Source organism: Chiloscyllium punctatum, chromosome 4 (genome assembly GCF_047496795.1).
Source record: "Chiloscyllium punctatum isolate Juve2018m chromosome 4, sChiPun1.3, whole genome shotgun sequence".
Taxonomy (NCBI): domain Eukaryota; kingdom Metazoa; phylum Chordata; class Chondrichthyes; order Orectolobiformes; family Hemiscylliidae; genus Chiloscyllium; species Chiloscyllium punctatum.
In genome coordinates this window covers 65439148-65460832 of record NC_092742.1, presented here as the reverse complement: position 1 = coordinate 65460832, position 21685 = coordinate 65439148, and the positions used below count along the sequence as shown (strand labels likewise).

At 40.5% G+C, this 21685-nt stretch overlaps 1 protein-coding gene across 6 annotated transcripts in view; it reads left to right on the top strand.

The window, feature by feature from the left end:
* The window catches only part of slc25a21 (solute carrier family 25 member 21), a 565742-nt gene that overhangs the window by 275000 nt on the left and 269057 nt on the right, over positions 1-21685 (top strand). The window contains exon 1 of one of the 6 annotated variants that reach the window (XM_072568921.1): positions 16723-16741. The exons of the other annotated variants lie outside the window; for them this stretch is intronic. The gene's annotated coding sequence lies outside the window, so the exon portion shown is untranslated. Of the gene's footprint in view, positions 1-16722; positions 16742-21685 lie in introns of those variants that run through there. 6 annotated transcript variants of the gene reach the window in all.

Here is a 21685-nt window from a genome sequence, read left to right as displayed (position 1 = left end):
TGGCAGTCCTAGTCCAAGTTTGGAAAGTTAAAATCCTCTCCCATAACCACCCTATTATTCTTACACATAACATAAATTTCCTTACAAATTTGTTTCTGAATTTTCCACTGACTATTAGGGGGCCTATAATACAATCTCAATAAGGTGATCATCCCTTTTTTCTCAGTTTCACACAAATATCTTCCCTGGATGTATTTCCAGGAATATCCTCCCTAAGTTCAGCTGTAATGCTATCCCTTATCAAAAATGCCACATCCCCTCCTCTGTTGTCTCCCTTTCTATCCTTCCTATTATATGTGCATCCTGGAACATGAAGCTGCCAGTCCTTTCCATCCCTGAGCCCTGTTTCTGTAATTGCTATGATATCCCAGTCCCACTTTCCTAACCATGCCCTGAGTTCATCTGCCTTCATTGTTCGGCCTCTTGCATTGAAATAAATGCAGTTTAATTGATCAGTCCTACCTTGTCCTCTGCTTTGTTCCTGCCTGCCCTGACTATTTGACTTACATGTCTTCTCAACTGTACCAGTCTCAGATTGATCTCTTTCCTCAGTATTTCCCTGGGTTCCCCCCCCCCCCCCTCCCCCACCCTCCTTACTAGTTTAATCCTTCTGAGCAGCTCTAGCAAATATCCCTGCCAGTATGTTCGTCTCCTTCCAATTCAGGTGCAATCTGTCCTTCTTATACAGGTCACTTCTACCCTAGAAGAGATTCCTATAATCCAAAAATGTGAATCCTTCTCCCATAAACCAGCTCTTCAACTACGCATTCATCTGTTCTATCCTCCTATTCCTACCCTCAGTAGCTTGTAGCACCGGGAGTAATCCAGATATTATTACCCTTGAGGACCTTTTTAAATTCTGCATAACCTTCTATATTCTCCCTTCAGTATCTTATCCTTTTCCCTTCCTATGCCATTGGTAACAAGGTGTACAATGACCTCCTGCTGGTCCCTCTCCCCTTTGAGAGCATTCTGCACCCTCTCTTAGAAATCTTTTCTGCTGGCATCAGGGAGGCAACACACCATTCTGATGTTTTGCTGCTGGCCATAGCAATGTCTATCTGTACCCCTGACTTGAGAGTCCTCAAACACAATCGATCACTTGGAACCCAATGTACCCCTCATTACATTAGATCAGTCTTGATACCAGAAACTTGGCTGTTCATGCTACATTCCCCAGAAAGTCCATCACCATTACACCTTCCAAAACAGCATGCTTGTTTGAAATGGTAATAGCCACAGAAGAATCCTGCATTACCCACCTACCTCTTCTCCCTTTCTTGGAGTTAACCCATCTACCTGACTGTATCTACAGCTTTTCTCCCTTCCTATAATTGTCATCCATCATACATCCCAGCTCTGGCAAATTCCTCATTGCCTCTATCATTCTAACCAATCCATTTGCTCTGACAGGATTCACAACTAATGACATTTATTGCAGATATAATCCTCAGTAACCCTTAAACTCTCCTGAAACTCCCACATCCAACAGGAAGTGCATATCACTCTACGAAAGGCCATTTTGCTCCTTCCAATCTACAGACCCAGAAAATAGCACCGTCTTATTGCTCAACAAAACACTGCTCCAGGCTAACTTAATATTTATGGCTTATATTTTTAAAATTTAATCAAGAGACAGATCCTAATAAAAAATATAATCAAGAAAGAACCCACTCTACTCAGTATTGTAGATATACAGCAAGGCTATACTTAAAACTACTTAGTTATCTGTTTCTGTGCTGTGACCTCTCCCAAACAGGTTCATCCAAGATCATTTGTGAATTTTGCTGTTTACGTTTTCCTAGACACACTCCGATCTCCAGTGATACATGAATTCAAACAGCAAAGGCAGTAACTGTGCAGATTCACTACTGTGTCAGGTAGCAGTGTGGGTTTCTTTTTCTCTCTCTCCCTTACAGACCATGTGCTCACTGCCTTTGTCAGTCCTTTTCCTTTTTAAAAATGCTGTTGTTTTTCAAAGTTCCAATACAATTGCAACAGCATATAAAACAGTAATTGCTGCTCCTGGAATTTGAAGAAATCACCTCCAATACCTAAAATACCTCAAAAAAGAAGCAGCCTGTTACAGCCAGAAATTTTTCCTGTCCTCCATCATGGATTACCTTGAATCCTTCCTAAGTCCTGGAAAAGCACAGCAGGTCAGGCAGCATCCAAGGAGCAGGAGAATCAATGTTTTGGGCAAGAGGGAAGTCCTGGTGAAGGGGTCTTGCCCAAAACATTGCTTTGGCTCTTACCTCTCATTTTGTTTAGTTATGCCTGGTGCTGCTCCTGTCATGCCCTTTACACTCTTCATTGATCCAGGATCGATCCCTTGCTTGATGGTAATGGTTGAGTTGAGACTATGCTGGACCCTGAGGTTGCAGATTGTGTTTGAGTACAATTCTGCAGGTATTAATGGTCGGTTAAATCTCATAGATGTCAGTCTTGAATTACTAAATCTGTTCAAAATCTGTCCCATTCAGCATGGTGATGATGCCACACGACATCATGAAGCATTGTATCCACAAGTGACTAAAGTGCCCCTGCAGATACCATGATGGACAGATACACCAGTGGCTGGCAGATTGGTGAGATTGAAGTCAAGTACGTTTTTCTCTTTTTCTTTTAAGTACCTTGACCAGCTGCTGCAGACCCAGCTTAGCAGCAGTGTCCTTTAGAATTTTACTATCTTGGTCAGAGGTGGTGCTGCTGCATTATTCTTGGTAATGGGCATTGATGTCGCTACCCAGAGTATGTACTGTGCCCTTACCACATGTGATATTCAATATGGAGAAGTACTCATTCATCAGCTGAGATAAGGCATACATGGTAGTCACTGGAATTTTCCTTGCCATGTTTGTCCTGATTCCATGAGACTTCATAGGGTCTAGAGTCAATGTTGAGAAATCCCAGAGCATTTCCTCCCAATTCTGTGCCACTGTGATACTGCCAGCTCAACTGGTTCTGTCTTGTCGTTGGGATAGGAAATACCCAGAGAAGATGATGGCTGTGTCCGGATAATGTCTGTAAGGTACAATTCCAAGAGTTCCACTGTGTTAGACTGTTGTTTGACTGGTCTGTGAGACATGTACAAACTTTGGTACAAGCACCCAGATATTAGCAAAAGGACTTTGCGGGATCGACTGAGCCATATTTGTCCTTGTCATTTTTTGTGCTTTGATTGATACCAGGTGGTTTGTCCAGGTCATTCCTTTGAGCCTTTTTAGTGATTTGATATAACTGAGTGGCTTGTATACCATTTCAGAGGGCAGATAAGAGTAAACTATGTTGCTGTGGCTCTGGAGTCACATTTCGGCAGTCTATTTAAGGCAGATTTCCTTCCTAACAGGACATTAGTAAACCACATGGGCTTTATGACAATCAACAATGGTTTCAGGTTATCATTGGACTTTTTAGTTCCAGATTTTTAAATTTAAATTCATTTCCTGCTTTATGAAATTCCAGATTACATCATTTGTCACAGTGGAATTAGGTCCTGGGTCTGGATTATTAGATCAGTTACAATATCAGTACCTCTTTGTCTATATGTTCAGCATTGGTGATTGTAATTTTACTGAGTTCCTCTCTCCCTTCCATCTCTTGATTTGCGGGAATGTTTTTGTATTTCTTATAATAAAGATAGAAGCTAAATATTCGTTCATTTCAGTTGCTATTTCTTTATTATCTACAATACAGTCCTGATTCTCTCACTTTGGTGGACCAACAATCACTATTTACTCTTGCCTTCTGAATACCTCTTGAAACTCTTCCAAACTGTTTTTATACTTGTTGCTAGCCTTCTCTCATAAGTTAATTTATTTCTCTAGATTAATCTTTTAGTCATTCTTCTTCGTTGCATTAGTTTCTGAGATGGAACCTTGAAAGAATGTAATGCTGAACACGAGCAAAAATGTATACGTTTGTGTAAATGGAATAAGAGTCATTTCTCGAGCATCTTTCACAACCATCTAACTTCTCAAAGTGCTTTGACAGCAAACAAAATATTTTAAAATGTAGTCACTGATTTAAGGTAGGAAACTTCTCAGCCAAATACTGCACAACATGCCTCCACAAACAGTAATGTAATAATCACAATGTAATCTGATGTTGTGATGGTGAGTGAGTAATTAATATTGGGCAGGCCATTACGACCACCTCCCAGACTTTTTCTTGTTGCAAAATGTAATTTATTCTTTTAAAAAAAACTTTTATGTACATATACAGTTACTGAATCAGTACTGTACATGAAGAACAAATAAACATTAGGAAATGGCATTCTCTGCAGTTTAAAAAAAGGCATTTCTTAGTCATGCAAGACCATATTTCCGTCCATTTGAGGCACCAAGAGGCTCTGATAACTGAATGAATCCCCATTATACTTTGGCACAAAGACCTTAAATGGTGGTCTTTCCTCACTGCGTCTTGTCAGCAGATGTCCCAGGTGTGTGTCCTTTAGCACAGAGTCCTGGACCTTGGAATATGTCAGTTTACAACACACAATTGAGGTCAACTCTTTACACTGGAATATCAACAAGTTTCGGGCAGACCAAAGAGGATCGTTCATTGAATTGATGATCTTCCAGACGCAGTCGATGTTGGTCATGGTGCACATTCCAGGGAACAAACAGTAGAACACAGAGACCTGTGTCACAGAGCTGCTCCAGATGAACCTCAGCAAAAACTATTGCATTTCTCTCAACGCCATCTTTGAAAAAGTACATTCCAGAAAGAGATGTGTGACAGTCTCTTTGTCAGTGCAGCTGCTTCAAAGGCACCATGAGGTGGCAGAGAAAGTCCGGACAGACACAAAGGATCTCTAAGGAAGTACCCTGTCTCACCACCAGCCAAGCAATGTCTCAGTGCTTGTTAGAATGTTCTGTTATTGAGGCATTCTGCCAAGTGACTTTGATGGTCTGCTCAGGGAACCACATGACAGGATCAGCCATCTCTTTTTCCCACCAAGTCATGAGAACGTCACATGTTGATAACTGCCAGATAGACTTGTGGCCAAAGATATTTTTCTTTTATAAATTTCTCCTTGAGGGGCAGGTATTGTGGAACGATCCAACTACTTGGAATGTTCTATGGCCACAGGGCCATGCCTACCCTTTGTAACACCAGAGACACATAGAACCTTAGTATATAGTGACACTTGGTATATATGTACCGAGGGTTTATATACAGCTTAATGCAGCCACACAAAAAGATGGCCATCAGGATGAGGGTGGCATTGGATATCATCTTCCTCCACTTATCCAGAGCTTTGTAGATGGTGTCCCCATGGACCCGTTCCATCTTTGTTCACCAGATGAAGTTAAAGGTGGCTCAGGTGACTGCACTGGCACATAACCAGGAATAGGTCAGACCTGCATCATATATTGCAACACAGAGAATACTTCATACCTTTTACCTGCAGTGGAGAGGGAGTGGTGCTCCGATGTGCTCAGTTTCTGTCTCACTTTGGCAATATGCTCCTCTGATGTTTTGGTGCAAGTCTTGGCCTGTACAACCAATATACCCAGCATCTTCAGAAGTTCTGAGTTGATGGCGAACGGGCCAAAGGATCGGTTGGCCAAGTTCCCAAAGAACATAGCCAGACTCTTCCCTCAATTTACCTTGGCTCCTGAGACCAGTTCAAACTGGTCACAGATGTCATAACTCTGATCTTCTTTGAAGTGGTGCCATGTGATCTTTTATGTCTACCTGACAGGCAGCAGGGCCTCTGATCAAAGTGTCATCCATTTCAGAAAATACTTTTTCTAATGTAACATGTGCTAAGGTACTTGGCAGGAGCTGCATCAAGTAAAACTAGACAACAAACTGCTTAAAAACACATCAGGATACAGAGCCAAATTTGGTTGAAGAATTTGTTTTTAATAGGCATCTTAGAGTCACAGAGATGTACAGCATGGAAACACACCCTTCGGTCCGACTCATTCATACCAACTAGATATCCTAACCTAATCTTGTCCTATTTGTCAGCACTTGGCCCATATTCCTCTAAATCCTTCCCATTCATATACCCATCCAGATGCCTTTTAGATGTTGCAATTGTTTCAGCCTCCACCACTTTCTCTGACAGCTTGTTTCATTCATGCACTATCCTTTGCATGAAAAAGTTGCCTGTTAGCTCCCTTCTTATTCCTTCCTCTGTCACCCTAAACCTATGCCCTCTGGTTCTGGACTCCCCTACATCAGGGAAAAGACCTTGTATATTTACCCTCTCCATGCCCTTCATGATTTTATAAATCTTTGTATGGTCACTTGTCACCTTTTGACGCTCCAGAGAAACCCACCCAGCCTATTCAGCCTCTCCCTATAGCTCAAACCCTCGATCCTGGCAACATACTTGTAAATCTTTTCTGAACCCTTTCAAGTTTCACAACATCCTTCCGATAGCAGGGAGATCAGAATTGCACACAGTATTTCAAAAGTGACTTAACCAATGTCCTTGCTACAAAATGACCTCCCAACTCCTGTACTCAATGTTTTGACCAATTAAGGAAAGCATAATAAACACCTTATTCACTATCCTGTCTACCTACTATCTACTGTCAAGGAACTGTGAACCTGCAATCCAAGGTCTCTTTGTTCAGTAGCACTACCCAGGACCTTACCATTAAGCCTATGATTTGTCTTTTCAACATGCAGCACCTCAAATTTATCTAAATGAAACTCTATCTGCCTCTCCTTGGCCCATTGATCCATCTGATCAAACTCCCGTTATACTCCGAGATAATCTTCACTGTCCACTACATCTCCAATTTTGGTGTCATCTGCAAACTTACAAACTCTACCTCCTATATTCACATCCAAATCATTTATATAAATGAAGAAGAGCAGTGGACCCAGCATTAACCCTTGTGGCACACCACTGGTCACAAGCCTCCAGTCTGAAAAACAACCCTCCACCATTATCTTTCTACAAGCCAGTCCTGTATCTACATGGCTATTTCTCCCTGGATTCCATGTGATCTAACCTTGCGAGCCAGTTTACAACGAGGAACCTTGTCGAATGCCTAACTGAACTCCATCTAGATCACATCCATTGCTTTGTCCTCATCAATCCTCTTTGTTATTTCTTCAAAATACTCAATCAAGTTAATAAGACATGTTTTCCCACTCACAAAGCTATGTTGACTATCCCTAATGAGTCCTTGCCTGTTCAAATACATGTAAATCCTGTCCATCAGGATTCCCTCCAACAACATGCCCACCATCAATGTCAGACTCACCAGTCTATAGTTCCCTAACTTTTCCATACCACCTTACTGAAATAGTGCACCACCCTAGCCAACCTCCACTATTCCAGCACATCACCTGTGATATTGATGATCCAAATATCTCAGCAAGGGGCCCAGCAATCACTTCACCAACTTCCCACAGAGTTTGAGGTACACCTGACCAGGTCCTAGAGATTTATCCTCCTTTATGTGGATTAAGACATCCAGCAGTGTAAAATGGACATTTTTCAAGATGTTGCCATCTATTTCCTCACATTCTCTATCTTCCATGTCCTTCTCCACAGTAAACACTGATGCAAAATATTCATTTAGTACCTCCCCCATCTTCTACAGTTCCACACATAGGCTGCCTTTTGACCTTTATTGATCTATTCTCTCCATAGTTACCCTTTTTGTCATTAATGCATTTATAAAATCCCTTTGGATTCTCTTTAACACTATTTGCCAAAGATTTCCCTCTTAAGTATACTCCTACTGCCGTTATACTCTTCTAAGGATTCACTCGATCTCTCCCGTGTGTACCTGACCGATGCTTCCTTTTTCTTGACCAAAAGCTCAATTTCTGTATTCATCCAGCATTCCCGACACCTATCAGCCTTTCCTTACACCCTAACAGGAATATACTGTCTCTGGACTCTCGTCTCATTTTTGAAGGTTTGTCATTTTCCAACTGTCCCTTTACCTGCAAACATCCGCAGCCAATCAACTTATGAATGTTCTTGCCTAATACCATCAAAATTGGCCTACCTCCAATTTAGAACTTCAACTTTTAGATCCTGTCTATCCTTTTCCATTACTATTTCAAAACTAATGGAATTATGGTCGCTGGACCCAAAGTGCTCTCCCACTGACACCTCAGTCACTTGCACTGCCTTATTTCCCAAGAGTAGGTCAAGTTTTGCTCTTTCTCTAGTTGATATATCCACATAATGAATCAGAAGATTTTCTTGTACACACTGAACAAATTCTTCTCCATCTAAACCCTTCATATTATTGCAGTCCCAGTCTGTTTGGAAAGATAAAATTCCCTACCATTACCACCCTGTTATTCTTACAGATAACTGAAATCTCCTTACAAATTCATTTCTCAATTTCCTGCTGACTATTGTACAATCCCAGTAAGGCATTCATCCATTTCTTATTTCTCAGTTCCACCCAAATAACTTCCCTGGATGTATAACAGGAATATTCTCCCAAAGTACAGCCATAATGTTATCCCTTATTAAAATGCCACTCCACCTTCTCTCTTGCCTCCCTTTCTATCCATTCTGGAGCATTTGTATCCTGGAACATTAAGCTGCCAGTCCTGTCCATTCCTGACCCATGTCTCTGTAATTGCTACGATATCCCAGTCCCATTTTCCTAACCATGTTTGACTTTCTCCTTTTCCCAACTGTACCAGTCTCAGACTGATCTCTTTTCTCACTATTGTTATGACATGAGGTAAATGCTTCTGCTTAATTTAAAGCAGCAACACAGAAAAGGTTTATCCCATGCAGTAGTCTATGAAAATTTGAGAGGCCAAGAACTATTTAAAGTAAAAATTAACAACTTTGTTTCTTAAAGTATAACAGAGAATAATTATCTAACAACTATTTACAACTCCTTCCTCTAACTTACCTTTTACCTTCTCCTTCCACAATACTAGTCTGATAAAACTCCCAACTAAGATTTACAAAACAAATCTTCTTATCTCAAAACCAGGCAGCTTTCAGTTTTCTCTGTATTCCTGTCTTGTTTTCTTCTTCTTGAGGATTCTATTTCACAGGCTACTGATCAATAAAGGTACCTCTAAGAGAGCTATGTTTCAGACAGTCTTCACATGCTGGTAGCTTGGCAGTTCTCCTCTTAACTGTTCAATTTCCCCCGGTCTTATACCCACCCACCCCCCCACCCCCAAAAGCATCGGATTGTGTCATTGGCTTTTAAGATTGTCAATATACTAAATTCAAAGTGGATTGGAGTTTGGTATTTTTTGGGGTATAACTTAAACTGATTGGCCCAAGTCGAATTTATTTTGTTGTTTCCAGGCAATTAGCTAATCTAGTTGTTCAACCAAATGTTACTTTTCTTTCAGAACACTTGGTTCTGTCAGGTAGTTCTGTTACTTCTAGCTCACTTAAAGATACAATACACTCACATCTTCATAACACCTCCCCCATTAAGAAAAAATGAACCATCATAATAAAAAGCTGGCTTCATTTGTTTTTTTTCAATTTTTTTAAACAGTTTACCCTAACGTACAGATAACTTTAATATGAATTCACCTTAACTTCTTCCCATTTACCTATATATATATATGACATTAAATAAATACAAATCTCATCTAAACTCTATCGGTCAAATCCGCGACAATGTACCTGCAATTATATCTATGGCCTGCAACATGTATGATTTTTAAATTAAAAGTCTGTTGCATAAGACTTCAATGAAATAGTCTCATATTCTTGTCTTTAAAGCATTCTATGAATGTAAGCAGATTGTAATCCGTGTACACAACCATCTCTGACACATTGTTCGTGATATCTACATTAAAACGTTGTAGGGCCAGTACCAAACTCAATAGTTCCTTTTCGATTGTGGAGTATTACCTCTGAAAAATGTTGATCTTCTTCGAAATGTAACCAACTGGCAGTTCCATCCCATCATTATCTTCCTATAGGAGTATAGCTCCAACTCCCATATCACTAGCATCAAGGGCAACCTTAAAAGCTTTTGAAAGTTTGGCGTAGCTAAAACTGGTTTGGAAGTTAATATTGGCTTTCAGATGGTTGAATACCTCCTGGCATTGTTCTGTCCATCGAAGCTTACTGTTCTTCTTCAGCAATGGTGCCACTACCCTGCTGAAGTTTGGAACAGCTTCCGATAGAATCTGCTGAGTGCTAAGAATTGAAGGTTGGTTGTGCAAATTCCTTGATGGCCTTTGTCTTTGTGTTCCATGGGGGTCAACCTTCCATGACCGATGTTATGTCCCAAGAACGTCACCTCTGCTTCCACAAATTCAGTTTTTTTTAAGTTTATCACCAGTTTTGCTTCTCATAGTCGTTCAAAGAGCTCTGCCAACTGTACCATGTGACCTTTCCAAGACTTACTAAAGATCGCTATATCATCCAAATAGACTGCATTGTTTGTTAACCCAGGCACAACTCTGTTCATGAGCCTTTGGAATGTGGCGGATGCATTCTTCATTCCAAAGGGAATCACTTTAAATTGATATAGCCCATTTGGGGTTATAAACACAGAAATTTCTTTCACTGTCTCTGATAAAGGTACCTGCCAGTAAATATGCATTAAGTCCAATTTGGTGATGCAACTGGCTTGTCCAACTTTCTTGGTACAGTCCTCCAACCTAGGAATTAGATATGAGTCTGATTTTGTAACAGCATTGACCTTACGATAATCCACGCAGAATCGTTGAGTCCCAGTTGGTTTGGGAACTAAGACGATCAGCAAACTCCACTCACTCTGGCTTGGTTCAATGATGTCCTTGTTGAGCATGTTCTCCACCTCCACCTGGACCTGTCTGGTTTGAAAGGATTAAGCTGATAGGGGTGTTGTTTATCAGAAGCCGTATTCACTATGTCTACTTCATGTCTCATAATATTAGTCTTCCCCATCTGATTCCTATATATCCCCTTATACTGCAGTAACAAATATTTCAGTTGTGTTCTGTGCTCCTGAGGCAGATAACTTATTAACCTTTCCCACTCCTCAAGGACGACTTCATTTTTTAATCTACTTTAAGGCACATCAAAATCCATATCATCTGGATTTGATTCCTCAGTCTGCGGGGCAGTAACTAACACGTTTCTCCAGTTCTTTCCCTCCAGTATAATACGGTTCCAACATGTTCACATGACCTATCCGATACATTTCTTTCTATCTGGCATCTTTACTAGATAGTTCACTTGACTCAACTTTTTTTTCATCAATTTGAAAGTGACCACTAAACCTGGCTTTGAAGGGATCTCCTATCACTGGTAACAGTACTAACACGTTATCCCCTTGCGAAAATGTCTGAGTTTCAGAGCTTTTATCTACCACCGACATTCCGGAGAGACCACTCCCTCTGCGACTCCCTCGTCAGGTCCACACCCCCTACCAACCCAACCTCCACTCCCGGCACCTTCCCCTGCAACTGCAAGAAGTGCAAAACTTGTGCCCACATCTCCCCACTCACCTCCCTCCAAGGCCCCAATGGATCCTTCCATTCAGCTGCGGAAATTTGTGACTGTGCCTCTGACTAGAGAGTTCCCTATCACAATTGATCACTTGGAACCTATGACATTGTAGAATCCCTACAATGTGGGAACAGGCCATTTGGCTGAACAAATCCATACCAACTCACTGAACAGCATCCCACCTAGACTCACCCTGTCCCTGTAACCCTGCATTTCCTATGGCTAATCGACCACCTTACACATCCCTGAACACTAAGGGCAATTTAACATGGTCAATCCACCTAAACTGCATATATTTGGACTGTGGGGGGAAACTGGAACATCCAGAGAGGGGCACCATGCAGACACAGGGAGGATGTACACACTCCACACACAATGTTGCCCGAGGCTGGAATTGAACCCAGGTCTCTGGTGCTGTGAGGCAGCAGTGCTAACCACTGATCCACCATGCTGCCCCAACCCCATTTGTGTGCAACAGGAGTAGGACCTGCAGGTTTTCCTGAGTTTAGCTAATCTCCCCACCCCCCACCTCTGAACACCTTTGAGAATAAAGAAACTCTTGGTATTCCCCTTAACTATCACCAATCTGTTGAAGACTCAGAATTGTTTCACGCTTCTCCAACTGGTGTACTCCTCATCTCCTCTATGTGTTTTAGGGTCAACAGTCTCATATTGAACTTTCACGTTCCTTTGCCGGCCCACTCATCATTTTGCAGGTGACGATCAGCCAGCGGGAAGCAGTGGTCAGAGACAAACACAGGCTTAATGTTGGTGAACCTGACTGAGAGCACTTGGCATACAAACAGGAAATCTTATCTTTGAGCAGATAAACCCGTCTGGCTGCATCCCTGCTGTAACTGTGCTGCGCTATGTCTGCAGGGGGTGCTGAAGACATTGTGCAGCTTGGTATCTTGAACTTTTCATCAGGAACTGGACATGGCATCCAGTTTGCTGTCAGTGCCTCAAGATTGTCCAGTCGAATCGATGATGCAGTTGAAGTCACTGGCCGTACCCAAATTCCTTTGAGGTCAAAACACAATGTCACAAAATGTGGCTGTGTGGCCTCCGTTTAAGAAATGCTCTACTTAAGTTTACATTGATCCTCTTTTTCTCTTGTGCTTTTTGGTAGTAGGAATTTGGAAGGCAACCAATTTGGTAGTAGGAACCACAAAGGCAAAAAAACCATAATTGGAGTTGTGTATAGACCTCCTAACAGTGGTCAGGACTAGGGACGCAACATGTACCAGGAAATAGAGAAGGCATGTCAGAAAGGCAAGGTTACATTGATCATGGGAGACTTCAATATGCAGGTGGACTGGGTAAATAATGTTGCTAGTGGATCTAAAGAAAGGGAATTCATGGAATGCTTACAGGATGGCTTTTTGGAACAGCTTGTCATGGAGCCCACAAGAGAGCAGGCTATTCTGGACCTAGTGCTTTGCAATGAACCAGACTCTATAAAAGATCTTAAAGTAAGGGAACCCTTAGGAAGTAGCGACCATAATATGGTAGAGTTCAGTCTGGAGTTTGAAAGGGAGAAGGCAAAATCGGATGTAATGGTGTTATAGTTGAATAAAGGTAATTATGAGGGCATGAGAGAGGAACTGACTAAAATAGACTGGAAGCAGAGGCTAACCGGGAAGACAGTAGAGCAAAAATGGCAGGAGTTTGTAGGTATAATTGAGGACACTGTACAGAGGTTCATTCCCAAGAAAAGAAAGATTAACCGGGGAGGGATTAGACAACCTTGGCTGACAAAGGAAGTCAGGAAATGTATTAAAGAAAAAGAGAGATCCTATAAAGTGGCTAAGAACAGTGGGAAATCAGAAGATTGGGAAGGATACAAAAGCAAACAGAGGATAACAAAGAGTGTAATAAGAAATGAGAGGATCAAATATGAAGGTAGGCTAGCCAGTAATATTAGAAATAATAGTAAAAGTTTCTTTCAGTACATAAGAAACAAACGACAGGCAAAAGTAGACATTGGGCCACTTCAAACTGATGCAGGAAGCCTAGTGATGGGAGATAAGGAAATAGCAGGAGAACTTAACAAGTACTTTGCGTCAGTTTTCACAGTGGAAGACAGGAGTAATATCCCAAAAATTAAAGGGTGTCACGGGGCTGAGTTGAGTATGGTTGCCATTACGAAAGAGATAGTGCTAGAAAAGTTAAAAAGTCTTAAAATTGATAAATCTCCTGGCCCCGATGAGATACACCCTAGAGTTCTGAGAGACGTGGCTGAGGAAATAACAGAGGCATTGGTTGAGATCTTTCAAGAGTCACTGGAGTCAGGAAAGGTCCCGGATAATTGGAAGATGGCTGTTGTAACCCCCTTGTTCAAGAAAGGATCAAGGCAAAAGATGGAAAATTATAGGCCAATCAGCTTAACCTCGGTTGTTGGTAAAATTCTAGAATCCATCATTAAGGATGAGGTTTCTAAATTCTTGGAAGAGCAGAGTCTGATTAGAACAAGTCAACATGGATTTAGTAAAGGGAGGTCATGCCTGACAAACCTGTTGGAATTTTTTGAAGAGGTAACAAGTAGGTTAGACCAGGGAAACCCAATGGATGTGGTCTATCTAGACTTTCAAAAGGCCTTTGATAAGGTGCCACACGGGAGGCTGCTGAGCAAGGTGAGAGCCCATGGTGTTCGAGGTGAGCTGCTGGGATGGATTGAGGATTGGCTGTCTAACAGAAGGCAGAGAGTTGGGATAAAAGGTTCTTTTTCAGAATGGCAGCCAGTGACGAGCGGTGTCCCGCAGGGTTCGGTGCTGGGGCCACAGCTGTTCGCATTATATATTAATGATTTGGATGAGGGAACCGGGGGCATTCTAGCGAAGTTTGCCGATGATACGAAGTTAGGTGGACAGGCAGGTAGTACTGAGGAAGTGGGGAGGCTACAGAAGGATCTAGACAGGTTGGGAGAGTGGTCCAGGAAATGGCTGATGGAATTTAACGTGAGCAAGTGCGAGGTCTTGCACTTTGGCAAAAAGAATAAAAGCATGGACTACTTTCTAAATGGTGAGAAAATTAATAAAGCCAAAGCACAAAGGGATCTGGGAGTGCTCGTCGAGGATTCTCTAAAGGTAAACATGCAGGTTGAGTCCGTGATTAAGAAAGCGAATGCAATGTTGTCTCTTATCTCAAGAGGGTTGGAATATAAAAGCAAAGATGTACTACTAAGACTTTATAAAGCTCTGGTTAGGCCCCATTTGGAGTACTGTGTCCAGCTTTGGTCCCCACACCTCAGGAAGGACATACTGGCACTGGAACGTGTCCAGCGGAGATTCACACGGATGATCCCTGGAATGACAGGTCTAGCATATGAGGAACGGCTGAGGATACTGGGATTGTATTTGTTGGAGTTTAGAAGATTAAGGGGAGACTTAATAGAGATGTACAAAATAATACATGGCTTGGAAAAGGTGGATGCTAGGAAATTGTTTCCGTTAGACGAGGAGACTAGGACCCGTGGACACAGCCTTAGAATTAGAGGGGGTCATTTCAGAACAGAAATGCGGAGACATTTCTTCAGCCAGAGAGTGGTGGGCCTGTGGAATTCATTGCCACGGAGTGCAGTGGAAGCCGGGACGCTAAATGTCTTCAAGGCCGAGATTGATAGATTCTTGTTGTCTAGAGGAATTAAGGGCTACGGGGAGAACGCTGGTAAGTGGAGCTGAAATGCGCATCAGCCATGATTGAATGGCGGAGTGGACTCGATGGGCCGAATGGCCTTACTTCCACTCCTATGTCTTATGGAAGGCTAATAGCTGGTGCAGAGCTCATACTAGTTAATTTTTCGGCATATTCTTTAAGTACTACATTCTGAAGTGAGGCTGTTCAATTTCAACAAGGAAGGTGCTTGGAGAAAACAGCAGCAAGTTGGAAAATAACTGGTGGAAATTAATGATTCAAAAGATTGGGTTTGATCAGTTTGAAAATGAGGGGAGCAAATGTGGTTTTATGTTTTTCTGATTTTCCAAAGCATTTGATGTACTTGGGCATTTCTAATCATGTTTCTTTTTTCATCTATTCAGGCTCTCTTCCAAGTTGATAGTGCAGGCAGGGACATTCTGTCACAAATAATGACTTGCTGTTCTAATGTCTTATCCAATAATAGGGTCACCTGAGCCTCTGTGAGTTTTACAGTTGTTGTTCATCTCCTGTAATTATACAGTGGCAGAGTAGGGCTCCTGAGCTGGAGCTTATCCACTCTGACTGCTTTCCTCTCTTTTTTCGCTTCTTTCTTTCCTTGTTTAGCCTTTTTTTTTTAGTTTCTGTTTTCCTCTACTTAGTGGAAGCAACGGCGGCGATGGCAGTAGCTATAGGACTTGGCAGTCGGCCATGAGATGGCCATGAGTCGGCCATAGAAGCAGCTGGAGGCCTGGAGCAGTACCAGAGCTGGGCTCTGGCAGCCAGTAACAGGGCGTTGGTGAGCCTGTCAACAAGACGAAGGCATGGGGATCGAGAGATTGAGCCCAGTGTGGGAGAGGGAGGATAGCAGTCGGTGGCAAGATAGCAGTGTGAATGTGTGGGGATCGAGAGATTGAGCCATCTGGAGAAGCCAAGTATGGAGTGACTGCAGGCCCATGGCTAAAGAAGGACTGTAATTTGGAATTTTAACTTTATTTCTTATTTATTACTTTATATTGAAAACAATTGTACTGTTCAACTTATTTCTTTATTTTTCTGAGTTTTACCTAAGATTTCATACCTAGGTATCTTGTGCCTAAGATGGTGCCGTGAATGGCTGCATTGCAAACTTTTCATATGCATTGCAACCTTATTATCCCAACCCTACTCTAGATTACCTTTAGGGAACAAATGCAACTAATCACAGTTGAGCACCATAAACTGTTAGAAGTATTCCTGTATCGCTCTGCTTGAGTACATGTGACAATAAAAATCTAATCTAATTAATTTAGTTATCCATTCAGCTTGTTTATAGAGACTAACAACCTGTAACAGTTTAAGGTGTTCAACTGTGATTAGTTGCATAAGTTCCCCAAAGGTAGGCTAGAGCAGAGTTGAGATAATTAGGTTGCAATGCACATTGTTTCTGATATCAAATGCAATAAATACACTTTAAAAGTACTTCAGAAGCTGTGTCTCTGGGAGGCTAACATTTTTCAGTGGCAAGTACATGCAACTGGTAGCATGCAATCTGCTTTAGTCATTCCACTCATTGCAAAATATCTGCCTTAAACATGTTCTTTGTTTTTTTCACTGTCTTTGTACAGAAACAAATTAAATCAAGCAGTTACACTGTGGCTGAAACAGTTGCTGTGGAACATTAATGGATGTAGTTGACAGGAGGTAAAACAGATTATTTAACTTTCTTCGAAGACTGAACTATTAAGTGACATATGTGGGTGGGAAGAATTGTATTTGGACAGTAGCAAACATTTCAGAGATTGAGGTACATGAATTTTAGTCTGTATGCTTGCTTACATTAAGAAAATGATTGTCATATAAAAGACATTGACCAATAATCGCTTATCTTTAGATCTCACAAAATACCAAAATCAGTGGATTGTCTGGAATTTGTGTAACATGGCATCATGGACAATCTACCAAGAGACAAAACTGTCTGTTTCAAATCCAAAAGATTTGATGTTTGACAGGTGCTGTAAGAAAAATGTTATTATAAAGGTTCCATTAACCTTTTGTAAATGGAATACATTTTTATTCTGTAGTCAATCTCGTGCTGTTCTGATGTTTTGCTGTATGTTATCTAGCCCATAAATAAATATGATGAGTTGTTTAGCATGTACACATTAGTTTAATTGTGTCCTTTTCCACTCTCCAATTGGTCTAAGGTGGTTGTCCTGTATACCATATTTCACAATAATTGATATACTGCAATTAAAGATTATGTTTAATTCAATATACCCAAACAAACCATTTACAAATTTGCAAATTTTCCTTAAAACTTAACCTGCATTGGAAAACCCTATAGCAGTGAACCCAAGGTAAAAATGTTTGGGAAAAGGCTGATTTGTAACCAGTGTTTCTTATTGCTCTGAGTACGTCTAATTAGCTTTAGTACTTGCTTTTGGGATTATCACCAGTTAAGAAGGTAATAGAACATGTAAACCACAAAATGCAGAAAAAGTGGCTACAACAGATAATTCTTTTATAATATATCTAACTTCTTATGAATACTTTGGCAGCTTTTTATTGATAGTTAACTGAATTTAATTTTCATAAAATTAAAAGACAAAATTGATTAAGTAATGAGCTCAGCTTTAATTTATACTGTATTACAGAATAACACGAGTTTTTTTTTCCCCTCTTCCAATGAACAAATATAGGTGATGTATGTAATACGTTAGTAGATTCCCCAAGTAATTGCTCACAGATGCTCCATGGCCTGAAGTGCGGTTTCTGATTTTTGTAAAAGTCTTGCTACAACCTAAATAAAACAATGGTTTGCCCATTACTGTAACAGAAAGTTCATGAAATAAATATATCACATATTCATAAGTTTATTGTTTCTTTTTCACAATCAAGCCCTTACTCTTTTGTGTTAATTATTTTCATGATTAAAGAAGATATTTTTGCTTCTCTTCTTGCCTTCCTGTAATGGACTTCTACAAACTGAATCTGTAATTTGTATAAAATTGCCCAAGGTGATATTTCCCACTTGAGATGTCACTGACTAGAATCTGAATATGTACTAAAACCAAAAAAATGCTGTAAGTAAACAGAATTGATGCTCAAGTTTGAGGTGACCCTTCATTAGAATTGAGAAAAGATGGAAATGAAGAAGAGAGGAGGGTATGGAAGAACAAAAGGGAAAGCCTATGATAGGGTTGATAGGGTTGAGGGCAGGAAAGATGAAATGACATAAAGTTTCAGAATACACAAGGCCAAGAGAGGTATTAGTTAGGGTTAAGGAAAGAAAGGATGTGTCTAGATGAGGTGTGAATGGCTGCATTGCAGACATATAAATGCGGTGTGAGAGAATAAAGAAATAAATTAAACAAAACCTAAGCAGTCTTATTGTTTTGAGAAGTTGGAACAGTCACATTTTTATACTCAAATGCTGATTAATATATTCAATTCATATATTCCTGAGATCAGACCATGTGCTGAGGACTGATACATTGTTACTTCAATCAGCAGCTTATAATGCAGTCTGGTAAATACATTGAATAATGTGGCACTTTGAATATTTATGTCTCAATATGTATGAGCATCTAGTTTCTAAATTTAGTTTAAGGAAAATACTTCTTCATATCACAATAAAGATGTGAAATTTGTAAAGGTTCAGAAAAGATTTATATTCGGATGTTGTCAAGGTTCAAGGGTTTGAGCTATAGGGAGAAGGTGAAAACGGTGGGACTATTTTCCCTGGAGTGTTGGACGCTGAGGGGTGACCTTATAGAGGTTTAGAAAATCTTGAGGGATATGGCTAGTGTAAATAGACAAAGCCTTTTCCCTGAGGTGGGGTAGTCCAGAACTACAGTGTACAGGTTTAGACTGAGAGGGGAAAGATTTGAAAAGGACCTAAGGGGCAACATTTTCACACAAAGTGTAGTGCATGAATGGAATGAGCTACCAGAGGAAGTGGTGGAGACTGGTATGACTACAATATTTAACAGGCATCTGGATGGGTATCTGAATAGGAAGGGTTTAGAGGGATATGGGCCAAGTACTGACAAAAGGGACTAGATTAATTTAGCATTTCTGGTCAGCATGGATGAGTTGGACTGAAGGATCTGTTTCCATGCTGTACATCTCCATGGCTCTATGACTCAAAGTTGAAAAATTTTGATATGATGAGAGAAATGTATCTTAAATCAGTCATTTCTGTATCTACCTTGGTGTGTTATGGCTTGAAGTATGAAGCAGTGACAGATGTATGCTTTGCCTCAAAATGTAAGTGTTGACTTCAGATATAGAACCAACATTATTGCTTTGCTATTCCCCCTCTGTGATTGGTACATTTGTGTTTGGAAGAGGAATGTAACATATGACGCTGGCAGTTTCTGAAAATATTGTCCTTAACATGATGGCAGCATAGTTTTGAAGATTTGACTGAGCAGGATACAAAATTCAGCCTTCTCAAGCAATAAAGGAAAATAGCCAGTGTGCAAGAGATAACCAGACATCAAAATCTCATTATGTTTAATTGATTCTGCAGCTCTGTACATGCCATTCTACACAACATTCCTTCATTTTGGGATCTCACCTTGTTCAAGTCAGTAGATATTGGACCCCAATAAGATTGTTCAAATCTAGGAGAGTTTAAATACTATTTTCCATTTGCTAACCATTTATACAAGAACAGAGACTAAACAACAGACTCCTGTTTCACTTTAACAATTTCTCTTGTCTGTGGAAATGTTCTTAATGTTGAAAACTCAGACTGGGCCAGCAACAATAGTTCTGAGCAGTAACATTTTCTAACCATTGAAAGAAGTTTGACAAGAAAAATATTTTTCACTGTTTCACTTACACTTTCAAGTACCCTGCTTCATTTCGAGCCAAAAATCACTTCATGGGAAGAGCTTAAGAATGGAAACTTGGAAAAAGCAATAAGAATCAACTGTGTCCCATCTCAATCAAGCAAGAGAGATTGACAGCTAATGCAGTGGCCATGATAGATATTGCAACTCAGGGTTAATTTGGTTATAGAAAATCTGGAAGACAATTGAATAACTGTCAAACTCCAGAGACCACAGATTGAGGAAGAAGCTGTAAAATCATTACATTTCCTGCATTCAAATGGAAGGCACTAATCCTGAACAATTTAGCACGGCCAATCCACCTGACCTGCGCATTTTTGAACTGTGGGAGGAAACCCACACTGACACAGGGAGAATGTGCAAACTCCACACAGAAGACCTACGTCTGTGGCTCTGTGAGGGAGCAATGCTAACCACTGAGTCACCATGCATCTTCAGAATATACTGTCTGAAGTTTGTTTTTTCAGACAACAGTGGACAGAGGTAATTGATGAATTTATAGTTTATGCAAGACAAAGGACATCATTGCAACTTGTTTACAGCTTAGCTAGCTGACAGAATAATCAACCATGTAATAGTATTTATCCCACTTGAAAGATTGCGAAATGTCCTCTTGCATGAATCCAAAGTTTGTAACATGGAGGTGCTATTGCAAAGTAAGCACAAGATACTGCAAAGTCTGCAGGCTATGTGTAATTTCTCTACCACTGGCACAGCAGCAAAGTGTAGAAAGCACTGCGGACAATGTGGCCTTATACATGCACTCCAATATTGCCCAGCTTTTAATGCTATAAACAAGATGTAGAAGCACAAGTGCAGAAAGCAAAAGACCAAAGCAAGTGGTTCAGCATGTTGAAAAGTCATAATCAAAAGTCAGACAGATCAGCATTTCAAACAATGAACATCGCATACCAAAAGCTTCAAGACAAGATCCACAAAATTTTGAGGCAAGCAGTTAAGTCTGTTAATCAGAATAACGAGCATGTTGACACCCACAAAGTGAGCAAACATTCAGTATGGTGAACTTCAAACAATATTTTTACACAGTGGCACCAACAGAAACCTTTGCCACTATATATGCTATATGCCCATATATGAGGAATCAGAATAATCTAAATGCAATGCTGGGCATTAATACATGTAAGGATGCCCTTCTACGTTGAACACTGAAATATATGTGACAAGTAGTGAGTTATAGGGATGTACAGCATGGAAACAGACCCTTCGGACCAACTCGTCCATGGTGACTAGATATCCTAAATTAATCTAGTCCCATTTGCCAGCATTTGGCCCATATCCCTCTAAACCTTTCCTATTCATATACCGGTACAGATGCGTTTTAAATGTTAAAATTTTATCAGCCGCAACCTTGTCCTCTGGCAACCCATTCAGGACACGCACCACCCTCTGCATCAATACTAAACACAATGCATACAAAAACTCTGAAATTCCATTTCTAGGATCCATAACATTTAAAACTTGTTATAAAAATTCATTCTTTTCAATGTTTGCAATGATTGTTTGGTCTCCTGGCAAGTGACAACATGTTGTTGAGCATCAATCATGAGTATCATCAAGACACTGGTGAGGTTTACAGACCAGAAGGATTGGCGTTGGAAAATCTGTGTTTACGTGGGGAGAAGAACATCTAGTTTTGCAATACAGATTATCATAGTTTGAGCGGTACAGTTTGAATCAAATTGCTGTAACCATTTGAAAGCTGCACACTTTATCACTCTGTAGAACCAATTTCGAATTGTTATTGACCAGTGCATAGAAATAATCA